Genomic DNA, 17,746 nt, shown 5'->3' on the forward strand with positions numbered 1-17,746 from the left:
GTGTTTCCTTGCAAGTGTCGGGATATCAAGGAGTGCGATACCCTGGTCTCCCTCCACTCCTCCACAGACTCCCAGGGTCAACAGCACATGGCCTGCTACTCCATGCTTCCAGTTTTACGGGAGCTGGATCTCCCAGTTTCCCAGTCCAGAGGCTGCCCTGGTCCAGAGCTGACCGTGGGAAGAAATCTGCTTGCTCTCAGTATAAGCCACATTTTCTAACACCAGCTTTACCTATAGCAAAATGACAATTTGATATCCATATGCCTTATTTCTCCTTTTTTGTCTCTTAACTGGTTACAAAGTTGGATGATAAAAACAAGCATGTCATTTATTTTTTCCCCCTCACACCCTAAATTTAACATTATCTGGTACTTTGCCCCCAAACTCCAACCTTTATTAAACTGGGTTGAACTATGTGCAATATGCTTTGGCGTAGGCTTGAGATTGATGCATTTCATTGCCCCTAAGTCCAACTCCCAAATTAAAGGGGTAAGCCTCAACACAGGAAAGGCCTCAGGGCAGCCTCAGAAGCTGGAGAGTGGACAAACCCACCTGCCCCATTGAGCCCACAAGGAATGGTAGCCGGGAAACCAACCCATCGGACCACCATACTTGCTCTTTGGGAGGAAGTGAGGAGAGGGAGAATCATTTGAGGGAGGAATGGAGAAGGACTTGAGGCCCACCGACAGAACAGGAAAACTAAGAGAGGCCTGTTGAAGAGGTAGAACTGGTTGGGTACAGTGAGTGAAGTCACCATGTGGGAGGAGGCCTGATACTCCTGGCTTGGGAACCTGAATGGATGAAGGTTCCATTCACTGGAATGGGAGACACAGCAGCGCAGAAGGATGAAGGAGCTGTCATGACTAGGTAAAAGGGAAAGCAATTCTGCAAGGCTCTAGAAGCAGGTATTGCTCATGCCTTACAGAACACCCCTTCATTCCAGAGGCCAGAAGGATCACTGAACTTTGCCACATACAAGAGACCAACAAAGCTTGGTTAACAGAAGCCGTGAAAAGCCTGAAGTTTGATTTGTTTGACAGATATTTGGTGAGCACCAGTATATGTCAGATACTGCACTCAGATCTGGGAATACACATGGGGTGAGCAAAACAGATCTGGGTCTGCCCTTGAGTGTTTAGGAAGGGTTCCCCAGCTTCGTCTTATTTGTTGATCCTTGTGTGGGTTGGGAGTAGAATAAACTCATTGTCATGCCTGTCAATGCTGAAGATCTGTGTATATTGATTTCCTATTGTTACAGGCCTTAGGGAGGGGAGCAGGGATGCTCCTATAGCCAGCTCAAGAGCCAGCAACAATAATTTGCCCGATTAGCCAGGAACGGAAATTCTAAGCTGTGTCCTTTCCGTCTCCCTTTTGCTCAATTAAAAAATTTATTATTACGTCCATGTAATGTATATCTGTAACACTGTGGATAAAGGGGGTGTGTCCAGGGCCCAACTCCTAGTGAGTGCTAAATAAATGTCACTTTGTCCATTTCCTCTCTCCCCACCTGTGAGCCCCGATGAGCACAGGAGGCATTATACCCACACAATTGCATTGAAAGAGTCTTGTTTGGGGATTTGCCTTGTTTGGAAAGAAAAGCCCTTGGCCGCTCACACTATTAAAAGCTTGAGTGGCCATAAGACCTCTCACCTCCCTTGGCCTATTTCCACACTTGGAATAGAGGGGCCTGGCCTAGGTCAGGAGCTCCATCCCTGGCTGTGCAACTGAATCACCTGGGGAGCATCGAAAAACCCAGATACTAGGCTCCACGTCTGGAGATTCTGCTTCACCAAGTCTGGGCTCAGAGTAGGAGGTCTGTGTTATCAACAGCCTTTCTCCTGCAGCGATTCTGGCACAGCCTGGAATCCAGACCAACCCAGGCAAAAATAGCCCAACCAAGCCCCCGGATGACCTGGGCTTGTCAAGTGAGGCTGAGGACTCAGCTGTGGTTTTCGGCAGGGGTATCAGTATGGCTGTGGGGCTCTCAACCTTGGAGAAAGCCCAGTGGGCAGTCAAGCACCTGAGAGAGAACAGGAGTGAGGTAATGGGAAGCACTGGTTTCCTGCTTCTGGGGTCTGAGGCAATAAGTCAGACCTGCCCATGGGGATGCTCCCGGGATGGCACTCTCAAAGAGCCCCAGGATGCATCAGACCCAGCTGCCCGGCAGAAAGAGTCTGTCGCTGGGGATTCCCTTGTCTGGAGCCTTGGCAGACAGCCCAGGGTAAAGTTTTAGGACAGTGGTCACTCCAGAGGGCTTCCAAGAAAGAGTTCTTCTCCCTGCTGGCTGACCTCTGCCGAGGCTGGGAGCCAGGTGCTGCCTTCAGCTTCCTAAGGAGACACTTGTGTCCTTTCTACAGACTCTTCTTGGCCCCCTGGACTCTGCCCTCACAGGGCCTGGCTCCAGGGCTGGGGTCCTTTGCATGATCCTCAGGAGGCTCTGGACGTTCAGAGTCCCTCTGCTGACCCTATAGCGCCATAAGGCTCTGTGCGGCTGCCTCTGTGCAGTTCATGAGGGTCCTCTGTGGGAAGAGGGGGTGCAGCCAGCATGTGCTATGTGAGCAGCAGTCTAGCTGTGTGCCTATGGGCTTCCACAGGGCTTCGAAGGCTGATGCCCTCCTGATACAAGGTGAGGAAGAGTCGGAACCACAAACAAACAGGAAAAGCCCACCCTGGCTCTCCAGATGGTGTAGGCAAGGGAGAGGTGCTGGGAAGGCCTCTATGGGGACTCAGGAGAGGGACTGAGATGTGTTCTGAACCCCATGAGTGGGTGGCCGTTGGGAACAAAGTCCTGCTCAAGCATGATCCATTCCAGTAAACAGGGAACCACTGTAGGGACATTTCATGGGAATCGAAGCAAAGGAAGATCTGCATAGCTCAGCTTCAAAAAGACAGAAATCCATCCAGACCACACTGTCTCATCTCTTTCTCTTTCTCCGCCGGCCCCCTCAAGTTCCTGCAATCACTTCTTGGAACCCCAGCCTCTCCCTGCTCATCTGCCCTGTTCTCTCTCCAGCCAGCTTGCTTTACCCATACTTTCTATTCCCTCTTAACTGATTCTCTGCTTTGGCAACACCATCTTTTGGTCCCTCAGTTTCCCATTTAGAATGAACCAAGAGAGAAATCTAATCAGCCTTTCTCACACCAACAGTCGATGGCCTCAGGTAAGATGCTCTGCCTGGTTCGACCCCCTGGATTCATTTAGGAGGGGTTTGGGGCAGATCTCCTTAGCAGGGCAGTGGGCATGGCAGCAGTGATTGGCAGCTCTAAAGAGGTCTCTGCAGCCTGAGTGTTTGAGTGAGCTGGGAACTGAGGAAAGCAATACACCAAGTATTCAGAATTTCCACTGTGGACATTCTTATGAGGCGATCTGAGACTTCCCTTGTGCTTTAAGGCAGGGTCCTGGTGTTGGCATCATGCCTGGCACGGGGTGCAGGTATATGGCAGGAGCAGTGGTGGTGTGTTAGAGTGCAGAGGATGCTTGCATTTGCCCTGGAACTTTCCTGCCAGCTCCTGCCGTGGCCTCCACTGGTCCATCAGCAGCTCCATCTGTAGTCATTCATGTTTGGCAAGTGGTGCTGCTGCCCCTGGGATGCAACCCAGGCCCAGCTCAGGGTGCAGGGAGGCTCCCAAGTGCTGTTTGACTTGGACGCAGTAGTCTCTGCAAGGGAGTCACGGGAAGGAGCGTGAAATGATTCCGGATTCCTGATTTTCTATGGTATGACGGGAGTGTTTCTCTGAGCCTCCTCTGATTCTCCTGGCCACATTCCCTGGTTGGTTTTACTTCCTCGGGTCATTTTTGAAGGGCTCTTGGCCACAGCAGCTCAGAGGGGTCATGAGGCTGAACAAAGGCTCCCCAGGAGGTGGGGACTGAGTTTTCACCTGCTTACACAAATGGAAAAACGGGGAGGTCATTTGATTCCCATAAAATACCCCTAAATCCCGTAAAATCAGCAGACTGCTGATTTCCAGCTAACCACTAAAGACTGGAGAATGCATTCCAAGCCGGCTTTAGCAGTCACCACAAAAATTGCCTGGTAACTGGTGGCAGCAGCTTGGTGGTGTGACGTTGTGCTGAACACCACACATTTGAATAGCTTACTGAGTAGCTGAAAAGGGCAATGACCTTGACCCACTTTGCTTGTGATTTCAGGTGCCTTTAAGACAAACCCCATGCCAAGTGGAGGACGGTGTGAGAAATGCAGAATGTGATGGGGTAACTTGGGTGGACATCAGCTTCCCATCAGCTGACCAGTTCCCCAACATCCCTCTCCAGGCAGCACAGAGTCACTGGGCTCCATCTCCAGTTCAGGGAAAGGTCAGTGCAGCTGTGCCGGCTGTTGTTGGAAATTTCATAATGTAAAGTGGAAATGGGGCACAGGCCTCCAGGCACTGGGTTCTTAGCCCACTTGCCTTCTGGGCATCTGATATAGTTTGGGTCTGTGTCCCTGCCCATATCACATGTCAAATTGTAATCCCCGATGTTGGAAGTGAGGCCTTGTGGGAGGCGATTGGATCATTGGGGTGGATTTCCCCTTTGGTGCTATTCTCATGATAGGTGAATTCTCGTGAGATCTGGTCATTTAAAAGTATGTGGCACCTACCCCACCTCTCTCTTCTCCTCCTTCTCCAGTTGTGATGTGCCTGCTCCCCATTTGCCTTCCACCATGACTGGAAGCTCCCTGAGGCCTCCTCCCAAGCAAAAGCCGCCATGCTTCCTGTATAGCCTGCAGAACCATGAGCCAATTCAACCTTTTCTTATAAATTACTCAGTCTCAAATATTTCTTTACAGTAGTGTGGGAATGGACTAAGAGAGCATCTCAGAGACACCAGCCAATCCCCGGAGCTCCAGTGCCCCATCTCTGCAGGTGCCCCAGGCTGTAGGGACCAGCCTGAAGCCTTCCCTGACCCAGGCCTAGGCCCCACAAGAGGCCTGTGACAGGCTTTGGCCTTCCTGGTCTCTTCAGCTTCCATTGGGATCAACTTAGCTGCCAGGAGGCTGGAACTTTCTCCCACTCTGTTAGTTACTTGAAGGAAAGCCACCAACATAGACAATGGCTTCACCACACTGGAATGGAGAAGGTTTACCATAATTTATACAACCATTCCCCTACTTTTTGTTTTTTGAATTTTCACTATTAATATCTTCATGATAAATACCATGGGCTCTTGGCAGCTTTCCCTTAAGATAGAATCCCCAAAGTGAAGAAAATTGGTCAAAGAATTTAAGAATCTTTATGACTCTTGCCAAATTACCTTCTCAAGTATTTGCACCACTGTATAATGTCACCATCAACATGTGAGAGCACCAGTTTCACCCTGACTCTGCTAGTGTTATTATTTGTTGAATATTTTTCCAACTCAGTAGTTAAATATATACGGTCTGCCCTCTGTTTCCAGGGGTTGCACATCCATAGATTCAACCAGCCAGAGACTGAAAATATTTGGGAAAAGAACAATAAAAAATAACAATATGTCCATAAAAATAATACAAAATTTTAAAACAATCTAGTATAACAACTATTTAAATAGCATTTTTATTATATTAGGTATTATAAATTATCTGAATGACTTAAAGTATATGGGAAGATCTGCAAATACAATGTCATTTTATGTAAAAGACTTGAGCATCCTTGAATTTTGGTTTCCCTGAGGGGTCCTGGAACCAATCCACCACAGCTACCATGGGATGAATGTACTCCCTCATCACTGTTTCAAGTTGCATTTCTTGGATTACTAGTGAGACTGAACATTTTCCCATGTTTATTTATTGACTATATTTTCCCTTTCCTAAAGCGTAAGTTCGCATCCTTTGACCACACATCTGTGGGGAGTTCAGTGGGTTTTGTAGATATATCTGAGGTTACTGCTTTGTGATATTTGCTCTGCATGTATTATCACTTCACTTGGATGTCTAATGGGCCATTTAAATTTAAGATGTCAAAATGTAACCCCAGGTTTTCCTCCCTAAACCTGCTGTCCTTTCTTTGGTCTTCCCTATCTTAGTAAATGGCACTATAATCCACCTTTGCCAAAAACCCAGGAGCCCTTCGTGATCTCTCCTTTTCCATACTCCATATATCCCATCTCCCAGCCAGTCTGCCCCATCCACCCTTCCCTGACCACCCAATTCATGGCAGGTTGTCATTCATCACACAGCCTCCTTTCTTCTTTGTAGCACCTGCTAGGATCAGAAACTCTCTTCCCTCCCTCCCTTCCCTCCCTCTCTTCCTTCCTTTCTTTCTCTCCTTTTTTTTTTTTTTTTTTTTTTTTTTTGAGATGGGGTCTCACTCTGTCACCCAGGCTGGAGTGCAGTGGTAGGATCACAGCTCACTGCAACCTCCACCCGCGAGGTTCAAGCAATCCTCCCACCTCAGCCTCCCGAGTAGCTGGGACTACAAGCGCATACAACCACACCCAGCTAATTTTTTTATTTTTTGTAGAGACAGAGTTTCTCTATGTTGCCCAGGCTGGTTTCCAACTCCTGGGCTCAAGTGGTCCACCTGCCTTGGCCTCCCAAAGTGTTGGGGTTACAGACATGAGCCACCGCACCTGGCCGTTCATTTATATCTTTATGGTCTGGAGTGGCCATCCCTTAGGGACAGCTTGATAAATGCATATAGAATTAACTTTGCCCTTTTAATCTATTTGAATTTGTATAACGAGACAGTAGGGCATAGAGGGCCAGAGCACCGCTTGGGAGACAGACAGACTTTCCCAGTATAAAGTAGGGCTCTACCACTTACTGTGGGATTTGGGCAGGTTACTTAACATCTCAGTGCCTGAGTTTACTCAGCTTTAAAAAGGAGAATAATAATACCATATTCTTAAGGTTGGAAGATACATTAGGTAATGTGGGCAAAGTACTTAAAAATAGAGACAGTTTATAATAAAGTACTCGATAAACGTCATACTTGCTCAGTGTTTCTTTGATTTTTACTCTGTGGTTTCTGGGCTTGGGAGTCATTATCTTCTTTTCATTAAACCCTTAAATAATGTTAAGTTATATTTTATTTTGGTTTTATGGTATACTTTTTAAAAATGTTTACCCTTTAGTTTGGAGCTTGTTTTGGAGTATTAACTAATGTGAACTTCTACATGATATTGGCACAATTTGTTGAATAATCTTTCCCACTTGTTATGTTTTATCACAAATTTAGTTTTTATATATTAATATAAAAGTGGTTTTTCTGGCTTTGAAATCTGTCTCCCTGACCCCTTTTGAGTTGGGACTACACTGTTAGGCTGAACAGGTCAATAATATCTACACTGTTATGCTGAGCAATCCTTGTAAATCAATCCTAACAAGGTTTGACTAGATCTCGGCTTTGAGCATCAGGCCCAGCCTTGCCCTAGTTGTGGAAGAGTCTCACATTCTCTGCCCACAGGTGTGGAAATGCGACATCTGTGTGACACGTGCATTTGTTCTAGTTCCAGTGTCTCACAAGACTACTGACGCTTTCTGCCCTTGGGTTCTTGAGACATTAGCACCTCCTGATATAAATGTCCCCTTTTTACTGGAGCCAATTTAAACAGGTTTCTGTATCTTGTGACTAGAAGAGTCCAAAGGTAACCTTCACCTTTATAATGATTGAAGGAATCTTCACGGCCAATAAGGCTGCATTCTGACATGCCACAGAGATTAAAATACTGTCCCTAACACGTTGTCAGAAAGTGCCAACACATGAGAATTGCTTGAGCCTGGGAGAAGGAGGTTGTAGTGAGCTCAGATTGCACCACTGCACTCCAGCCTGGGTGACAGAGCAAGACTCTGTCTCAAAAAAAAAAAAAGTATCTGCCAACAGGATAACAGGATCAGCAAAACCCAAGAAAGCCTTCAAGACCCCTGCACTGCAGAACAGACACACCCACCCTGCCACTGCCTTGATGGTGGTGACTGCTCCAACACTGTGCTTACAGATTCAGACAAATACAAGAAGACAGCTGTCCCTGATATGGTCCAGACTCTGCCAGCTCAACAGGCTATGGGAAAACCAAAGAAATAATGTATGTGAAAGCACCTGAAATCAACATGAGAATTTATTATTAATATTGCCTCGGTTCTTTCCAAAAAGGATGTGGGGGTGGCATACACACTAGATATTCATAATAAAATGTAAAAATAATTTTAAAAATATGTCTCAAGATCTGTATTTTAAAGTTATTAAGAATATCAATACCGTTTATCAGCCTACAAAAGCACTACAAGTAGGGATTTCTTTGTAACTGCCCTGACCCTGGATTATATCCTACTCCTTACTTTGTCTAAAAAATTAGCTGGGCATGGTGGCATGGGCCTATAATCCCAGCTACTTGGGAGGCTGAGTCAGGAGAGTCACTTGAGTCCAGGAGTTTGAGGCTACAGTGAGCTATGACCAAGCCACTGCACCCCAACCTGGGCGACAGATCCTGTCTCTGTAAAAGAAAAAAAAAATCCTTCAGAGTAGCTTGGTTTTGCAGAATGTAGATGCTTTTTGCTTTTGAGGGTGTTTGTTTGCCATTTGACCCTCTTTTTTTAGACCTTACGTTTATAAGGGAAAGTCTCTTACAGTAAGTGTGTTTAGGGTTCTAGTTACAATTAGTCTGTGGTCCTAGAGAAGGCAAGAGGGCCGAGGGGAGGGAAAAGAAGGGCTGGCAAGACAGTGAGAGCAGAGAGCTTGTGACTTCACTCCCCCAGGCAGAGGGAAGAGTGACTAAGCCGGACGCTCCATCCAGGCAGGAAAACCGTCCAAGCTTGCGCATTTCCCATCAGCCTCACACCTGCTGGGATCTCCTGGCTGGCGTGGACTCTGTACAGTCACCTGGTGTCCCCAGCACAGGACACCCTGGGGCCTTTTTCCTACTCAGTCAGATGCCAGAGGGTGTGGCCATCATCCAGTTACAGATGGAGCTAATAACAAAGTCACTCTGCCTTTCATGTGTACAGCACTTCAAGCATTTCTAAATGCTTGCATGCCACTAAGAGATCTTGCATAAGCACAGGGTCAAGTCCTTTTGATTTATTCAATAAGACACAAACCAATTTAGAAAGTGAAAACTCTGACTTTTTGACACGCACTTGGCGCTGCTCCACATTTACTGCTGGCCTGTCCCTGCCCCTCCTTATCTTTGTCACTTAGCTGTGGCCCTTCTTGCAGGAAGACTTCTGGGATTGTCATATTCCCACCTCTTTCTCCTTCCTCTGCTTTCTGCAGGTGACACTAAGGAAACTCACCTCAATGCATGCACAGGGAACAATGAAGATGCAGAGGATGTGCTATGACCATAGCGAACATTGAAAAATTAAGCTGGGGGTGGGGCATGGTGGTTCACGCCTGCAATCCCAGCACTTTGGGAGGCCAAGGCAAGGGGATCACTTGAAGTCAGGAGTTCAAAACCAGCCTGGCCAACATGGTGAAACCCTGTCTCTACTAAAAATGCAAAAATTAGCCAGGCCTGGTGGTGCACACCTGTAGTCCCAGCTACTCAGGAGGCTGACTCTGGAGAATCACTTGAACCCAGAAGACAGGGATTGCAGTGAGCCGAGATCACACCACTGCACTCCAGCCTGGGTGACAGAGTGAGACCCTGTCTTAAAAAAAAAAAATTAAGCTGGGGGTGCAGAAGCATCCTTCGGGCCCAGATCCAGAAAAGTTCTCCTGCCTGCATCTTCCTTCCTCTGAGGGGCTCACCGACTACTGGATAATTCAGGAGAGACAGAGGTGAAGTGGTGTTGCTCTTGTTACCATATCCAATTCAAAACAGCTTCAGCTAGCAGCAGACTGCCTGTATTTATCAGGAAATACTGGTCCCCTTGCTTTACCAACTGGTTATTCAAACATCTAGAGCAATGATTTCCATATAACCCATTAGGAGTCCTCCTCAATTCAAATAAGCTGCTGCTAGAGATCCTTTTTCCATGACCTGGAGGTTTGGTTGAAGATTATCAAGTCTGCCAGGAAAGAAAGGGAAAGTGATGATGGGTTTATACGAATGTCTCAAACTTGCTCCCACTCTATGGTTAAATGCTAGGTGAAGGCTAAGTCTACAACAGGCTAAATAATTAATCTTCAAATTAAGGTTTCTATGGCTCTCTCTGGTCTGCAGAGCGCATGATGATCTAGGAATTGTCAGAGTGAATTGTTCATGCCTGGTGGACACCTCAGCACCAGTCTTGGATTCCCTAAATCCAATTAGCCTGTGGAATATCCAGATAACTCAAGCAGAAATTTATTGACTTAACGAACACTTTTGTGAGTAGCTATTGCAGGCCACAGATTGTGCCAGCCTTTGATCATGGGAATTCCTGAATCATTTCTCATCTGGGTCTTCCTAAGGAGACGTGGCTCTAAGAAGCTCTTAACCTCTTAAATCATCCTAGGTCTCCCTAAGCTACGACTCCTCCTACCTGGGTGAGACTCTCCCTCTGAAAGTCACAAAGAGAAAGAGGAGGACCTAGAGTCCTTTTTTCCCTTGAGCCAACTCCCCACAGTTCCTGAGAGCCCCTGAAAAAGCCTTTCTTGGCTGTGACTGCATCCTGGGTTCTGCTTCCTTTGGGAGGAGCTGGTTTAATGACCTGCCTCTGGGACTTCACAAAGGGTCAGTCACTGCTTCATAGTATTATGGAGGCCACATGTTCTTTCCCTCTGCTGATCTTGTTTCAGGTGTTTCTAGGAGGGCATTACCCTCCATCAACGTTCCCGATGGCTTCAGTTATCTACCGCTATGTAACAAACTACCCCAAAACTCAGTGGCTTAAAACAAAGATTTATTATTTCTCACAATTCTGGGGGTTGGCTGGGCTCAGCTGAGCAGTTCTCCTGCTCTGTATTGAGTTGCTCAAGGTCACTCATGTGGCTGCATTTAGTTGGCAGCTTTAGTTGGAATTTAGATGGAATGCCCAAGATGGCTTCACTTACATGTCTGGCACTTCAGCTGGGGTGGCTTGAGGAGCAGGGAGCTGGCTGAGCTCTCCCTCTCCATGGAGTCTCTCATCATTTAGCAGTCTGTCTTGAGCTTACTTACATGGTGGTTGAATCCCAATAGGCCAAATAGACATTCTCAAGTTTTGTAAAGCCCGAGCCTGGAACTGGCACAGCATCATTTTTTTTTTTTTTTCTTTTGAGATAGGGTCTCACTCTGTCACCCAGGCTGGAGTACAGTGGTGCAATCTTGGCTCACTGCAACCTCCACCTCTTGGGTTCTAGCAATTCTCCCACCTCAGCCTCCCAAGTAGCTGGTACTACAGGTGCAGGCCATGATGCCTGGCTAATATTTGTGTTTTGGGTTTTTTTTGTTTTGTAGAGACAGGGTTTTGCCATGAACTCCCAGGTTCAAGTGATTCACCTGCCTCAGCCTCTCAAAGTGTTGGGATTACAGGCAAGAGCCACCGCGTCCGGCCTTCTTTCTCATTCTTTCAGTCAAATCAAGTAACAAAATCACTCCTGCTTCAAGGAAAGGGGAGACAGACTCCACCTCTTGATGGGAGGAGAAGAATGAGGGAGGAATTGTTGGCACCATCTTTGAAAACAATTTATTACACTAATGAAAGAAAAGAATTCAGCAAAGGATCAATGTTGTGTGGCTCAGATGACATATAATTGCTACTTTTTAATGCTAACATTTTCTCATGTGGATCCTTGCAGAGTGTCAAGCAGAAGCAAGTAGAACTCCATTTTATTGACTACAGTATATTCCCCTTAAAATTAAAGCCCATCAAAATGAATCTATAATGACAGAAAGCAGATCAGCAGTTGCCTGGAGCTGAGGGTGGAGTGGATGGTTGATAGAAAAGAGGCATGAGATAGAAAAGAGGCATGAGATAACGTTTTAGGGTGACGGAAACATTCTATATCTTGAATATGGTGGTGGTTACATAGGCATATACATTTGTCAAAACTCAGTGAACTGTTCACTTTAAACAGTGCTCAATGTTCTCATTTATTTGTGGGATCTAAAAATCAAAACAATTGAACTCATGAGCATAGAGTAGAAGATGGTGACCACAAGCTGGGAAGGGTGTTGGGGGCTAAGGTGGGGAGAGATGGGGATAATAAATAGGTACCAGAAAGAATGCATTAAGGCCAGGTGCGATGGCTCATGCCTATAATCCCAGCACTTTGGCAGGCTGAGGTGGGCGAATCACCTGAGGTTGGGAGTTCAAGACCAGCCTGACCAACATGGAGAAACCTCGTCTCTACTAAAAATACAAAATTAGCCGAACATGGTGGTGCATGCCTGTAATCCCAGCTTCTCAGGAGGCTGAGGCAGGAGAATCGCTTGAATCTGGGAAGCGGAGGTTGCGGTGAGCCGAGATCACGCCATTGCGCTCCAGCCTGGGCAATAAGAGTGAAACTCCATCTCAAAAAAAAAAAAAAAAAAGAATGAATGAATGAATTAAAACCTAGTATCTGATAGCACAACAGGGAGACTGCAGTTAATAATTTAATTGTACATTTCAAAAAATAACTAAAAGAATATAATTGGATTGTTTGTAACACAGAGGATAAATCCTTGAGGGGATGGATATCCAATTTTCCATGGTTTAATTATTATGCATTGCATGCCAGTACCAAAATAGCTCATGTATCCCATAAGTATATACACCTACCATGTACCCACAAAAATTTTTAAAAATAAAGCAAAAAGTAAAACAGTGCCCTGAGCCTAACCCTACTAGTCCAATTTATTGTATGTAAATTCTACCTCAATGGAATTGTTTCAAAAAAAGTAAAACCTACCTAGTATGAATTTTCAGAAAGGCTAAATTTGAAGCGGAGTTAAATAAAGCTGGTGTTAGCAGTATACTATATTTACAAACAATAGCAAATTCCTTTGGGGAGGGAAAGGAAGCAAAGAGCTAAAGGGGATGTTTTGTTAGTTCCAAAGCAGGATGCCAGTTAATGTGAGCATGTCCCCCTGCTGCAATTGTATTTACAAAATGTTTGCTATCATTTTCAGAATGTTGAGTAGGTGATTTTTAGTATTCTTGGTATTTTATAGATTATCGAAGAGTGGCTACATCCTGTTTCCTTGGGTGCGGGAAGAGATGGGGTCACCTCAAAACAGACACAAACAAAAAATGTGTGGGTCACTTGTGTTAGACCATTTGGGATTAAACTAGAGCCAGCATTGGAGAAAACTAATTGGTGACCTTTACGGATGTCTCCAGGGATTTTCTAGCTTCAGGAGTCAAGAACCTGCAAAGCAAGTAATCCCAGTCAAGTCTGTACATTATGTAGGGTCCGAACAGTGTCAAGAAGTGTCAAGGGGCTGGTCGTGGTGGCTCACGCCTGTAATCCCAGAACTTTGGGAGGCTGAAGCAGGCAGATCACCTGAGGTCAGGAGTTTGAGACCAGCCTGGCCAACATGGTGAAAACTCTGTCTGTACTACAAACACAAAAATTAGCTGGGTGTGGTGGCAGGTGCCTGTAATCCCAGCTACTCAGAAGGCTGAGGCAGGAGAATAGTTTGAACCCCGGAGGCAGAGGTTTTAGTGAGTTGAGATCGGCCATTATACTCCAGCCTGGGTGACAAGAGTGAAATTCCATCTCCAAAAAAAAAAAAGTGTTAAGGGAGTGAGGTACGTAGAAGGGGGTGTGCAGCTCTATCTGTCAAGTGTATCCCATCTGGACTCATGGAGACAGTGCTAGGGATTACCGAGCTCTGAAATTCAGTTCTGGGGAAAGAAACTGTCTTGGGAAGGCAGGAGAGATAATAATATTTATATTTTCTTGAGGAGTACAGAAGCTGGCCAATAATGCCCATGTTGGGAAAGCAATATACTTGCTCCAGAAATGAGAAGGGACAGGGATCTTCCCATGGGAGAGAAGAGTGGCTGTGGGGACAAGAGGGCATCACCCAGGGAGCACTTGGTTGAGAAGGACAGCCCTTGGTCTCCCGTGTTCATTATGTACACCAAGTTGTTGGACCCGGAGCTGAAGATATCTTCTTTAAAGACTCTATTTTAAATGAACATGCACTTGGGAAACAAGCATTTAACAGAAATTACTATACAGTTAGAACTTACTGTATCCATATCAGCAATGAATTCAATTTATTGCAGCCATATCAGCAAAGCACAATTAACACAGGCCACTGGTTTTATATTTCATTGGGTAGTAATCTAGAGATATGTTTTCCAGTGTAATAGATAAAACACACACACCATCAAGGAAGGAAGGACGGGTCCTCAACATGATAGCTTTCCAGCTTTGCTCTGCTCAACAAAGGGCTCCCTGTGAATGGTCAGTTTCTCCCTAATTTCCTCATCAATGAATGTCCTTACCTCTCTCCCCATAAAAACATAACTATGGACACACATTTCTTGGGAAATTGTTCTGCTGAAGGGATGTTGAAAACAATCCGATTGAATATTAACATATTGATTACCACTAGACTATAAATTATTAACAAGGCCTTAACTTTTCCCTTTCTAAAGACCTTTGGGTTAGGATATTTTAGCCTAAGGCCATTTCAGGCCATGGTAATCAGAAAACCCCTTCTCAACAATATCTTGGAAGGAAAAGTCCTCATAGGATTAGCATTCTTCAAAGGAAGCTGTATGTGAGACTAGGCAATCTTACTTGGCCCTTGTAAGATCCAAGAAAACTCAAAAACAGCATCCCCCGAGGGTGTGGGAGCACTTAAGAGGCACGGATTTGATTTTATAGTAGCTGCAACCCCTATGGCCTCCTGAACATATTCATCACCAATGTGTTTCTCCTTCTTTTATGCTTCTTAATTCTCAAAATTCTCAAAATAACATTCAGTTTTCTGGTCAATGTTCTTGGTACAGGGTCTCAAGAGGATCCTCAAAAGTAAAGGCCCAGGATAAAAATCTCATCTGCAGAGATTTTCACACGATACTTCTGGTTTCCAAAGTGCTTAAAAACTGTCAAATGACTCAGAAATACCGAGGGCTAATCCTGATAGAGTCCAGAGGGAAAGGATGACTTCATCTCAAGCTGACCCAAGGAGGAAGGCACATCTGTCATCTCCTTGACAGTGTTCCAGGCTGAGCACGAGCTCCTGGAAGCGGCTGTGTGTCAAGGCTCTGCTCACATCTGGCTCCTCATGCGTGAGCCTTCTTGGCCCAGACTTCTCCAGGGAGGGGACGGGAAGGGAGGGGAGAGAAAGGAAAGTCAGGAGGACTTCAGGCACCTCTCCCCAAACTGAAATAGGAACTGGCTATCCCTGGGGGAAAATGGCTCTGACAGAGTGCTCCTAGAACCTTCCTCACCTGCGTCTGAGGAAACTGTGCCAGTCATCCCTCACCTCTCCTAGATGGGCCCTTCTGCAGCCCACCTGGAAACCCCATAGTCACTTATTTCTCACTTATTCTCTGGACATGGTCCCCCTCCATGGCCACTCCAGGACTAAAGAACACCAGCTGTTCTGTGGTTGCTGGGATGCTCTGCAGCTGTAATTAGGAACTAATGTGCACTTTCGCTTCCATTTCCTGATCTTGCAGAACGATTCTGGCTGTCTGGAAACGCAAAATGCTTCACCTTCCAGTGCTAACACGGACAACCTTGCCATAAGGTACGCATCAGTCAGAGTTCTTGGTGGCAAATGAAAGAATCCACAGTACAAGATTAAGTAGCAAACAGATTCATAGAAGGATACTGTGTGGCTCACAGGATTTCCAGAAAGGCCAGCAAATCAGGCCTGGAGGCTCTGCAGCCTAGAACAATACCCAGATCATCCTCCCACCACTGCTGAGTACAGGTGTGCACTTCAGATACTGAGATGGGACACCACAGCCAGGACCTCTGCCCCTGAGATCTCAGTGACTGCTCCACAGAGCCCCTAGGAGAGGAATCCTCCAGGTGCCTTCTCACTAAGGTGCATATGACTTTGGGGGGGCCCAGGTCAAATGTTTGTGTCCTAGCTGCAAGAGATCCTGGGAAACGCAGTCTGGCCTGAAAGTGCCTAAAAATAGGAAAGGAATTTATTCAAAAGATATTAAGCATACACAAATATGACACATGTTCATTCTACATGACTCCCTCATTTTAGTTACTGTGGTCTAAAAATAGGCATATATATGTTACATATTATATATAATAGGCATATATATATTTAATCTGCTACTTGTCTTTTAAAAAGGTGAGATGGTGCAGCTGGAGTGTATTAGCTTCCTACTGCTGATGTAACAACTTATCACAAACTCAGTAGCTTAGAACAGCACATACTTACTCTCTTGTAGTTCTGGAGGTCAGAATTTTAAAATCAGTTTTGCTAGGCCAAATCCAAGGTGTGGGCAAGATGGCATTCCTTCTGGAGGCTCTAGGAGAATGTTTCCTTGTCTTTTCATCTCCTCGGGGCCGTCTGCATTCCTTGGCTCCTGGCCCCTTCCTTGCATGGCCCCTCTTGTTTCAGTCATCACATCTCCTATTACTCTCTCAGATCCTCCTGCCTCCCTGTTATAAGGACCCTTGAGATTACACTGGCCTCATCCAGATAATTCAGGATGAGCCCCTTACCTCAAGGTCTTTGACTCAATCACACCTGCACAGTCCCTTTTATGGTAACATGGTCACAGGTTCCAGAGATTCAGGGTGTGGACGGTGTGGACATATTTGGGGCCATTAGTCAGCCTGCCATAGTGTGTCTCTAAGGAAGGCCAGCTGGCTGTCTACACAAAGGCCCTAAGACCAGAGTTCCTCTGGCAAGTTTACCAGAGTCCGGGCTTCATCTTTGCCAGTATCGCAGACTTGGAGATGTTAGCTTGCAACCATTAGACACCTGTGACATTGTCGGATAAACTGGAATTCCAATGAATTAATTTATTCCTTTTCATCAGGCACTATTCCTTTCCAGAAGGGTCTGCCTGGTGTTTGAACGCCTGTGTAGCCAAATGAACAATCAGAACGCTGTTTGGTGAACATGAACATGAACATGAACTTGGCAGTGGGTGTTGCCAAGGGGTGTTTCACCCAGGTAGCATGGAGGACAGTGAGCCATCCTGACTGACAACAGAACTCACCTTTCTATGGGCCAGATTCTGCATTTTTCCCTAAGCAGAGCTGGATACAACTCCCAACTGCTAGCTTTTGACCTCTTGTCGCATGAGCCAGGATCCTAGAATCATCCTCAACTCCTCCCTCATACTCCACATTCAATCCAACACCAAGTGCCATCTCTTCTTCCTAAGTATCTCCCATATTCAACCACAGCTTAAAATCTCTCCCACACCCTAGTCCAAGCTGTCTCACCTGGATCACTGTAACAGCCTCCAAATGGGCCTTCCTGCCCCCGCTTTTGGTCCCCTCTGTCAAATTCTCTACCCAGAAGCCAGACTGAGCTTTACATGTAATCTAATCATGTCACTTCCTCATTTAAAGCTCTTCAATGGCTTTACAGTCATTAGGGTAAAGCCTCCTGTGTTAGTTCAGATCCTCCCAGAAAAAGACACAAAGTTGAGGATTAAACCTGCAAGGGTTTTTTGTTTTTTGTTTTGTTTTGGTTTGGTTTGGTTTGGTTTTTTGAGACAGAGTCACGCTCTGTTGCCCAGGCTGGAGGGCAGTGGCACGATCTTGACTCACTGCAACCTCCACCTCCTGGGTTCAAGCGATTCTCCTGCTTTAGCCTCCTGGGTAGCTGGGACTACAGGTGTGTGCCACCACGTCCGCATGCAAGGGTTTTATCTGGGGAAATTGTGACAGAAATGTGGAAGGGAGCTGCAGGAGTCTGGGAGACCCATCCACTGTGATGTGGGTCTGGCCCCACAGGAATGGGAAGGTGAGAATGGAGGGTAGACATAGT

This window comes from Macaca nemestrina, chromosome 1 (assembly GCF_043159975.1).
Source record: "Macaca nemestrina isolate mMacNem1 chromosome 1, mMacNem.hap1, whole genome shotgun sequence".
In the NCBI taxonomy this organism is placed as follows: Eukaryota; Metazoa; Chordata; class Mammalia; order Primates; family Cercopithecidae; genus Macaca; species Macaca nemestrina.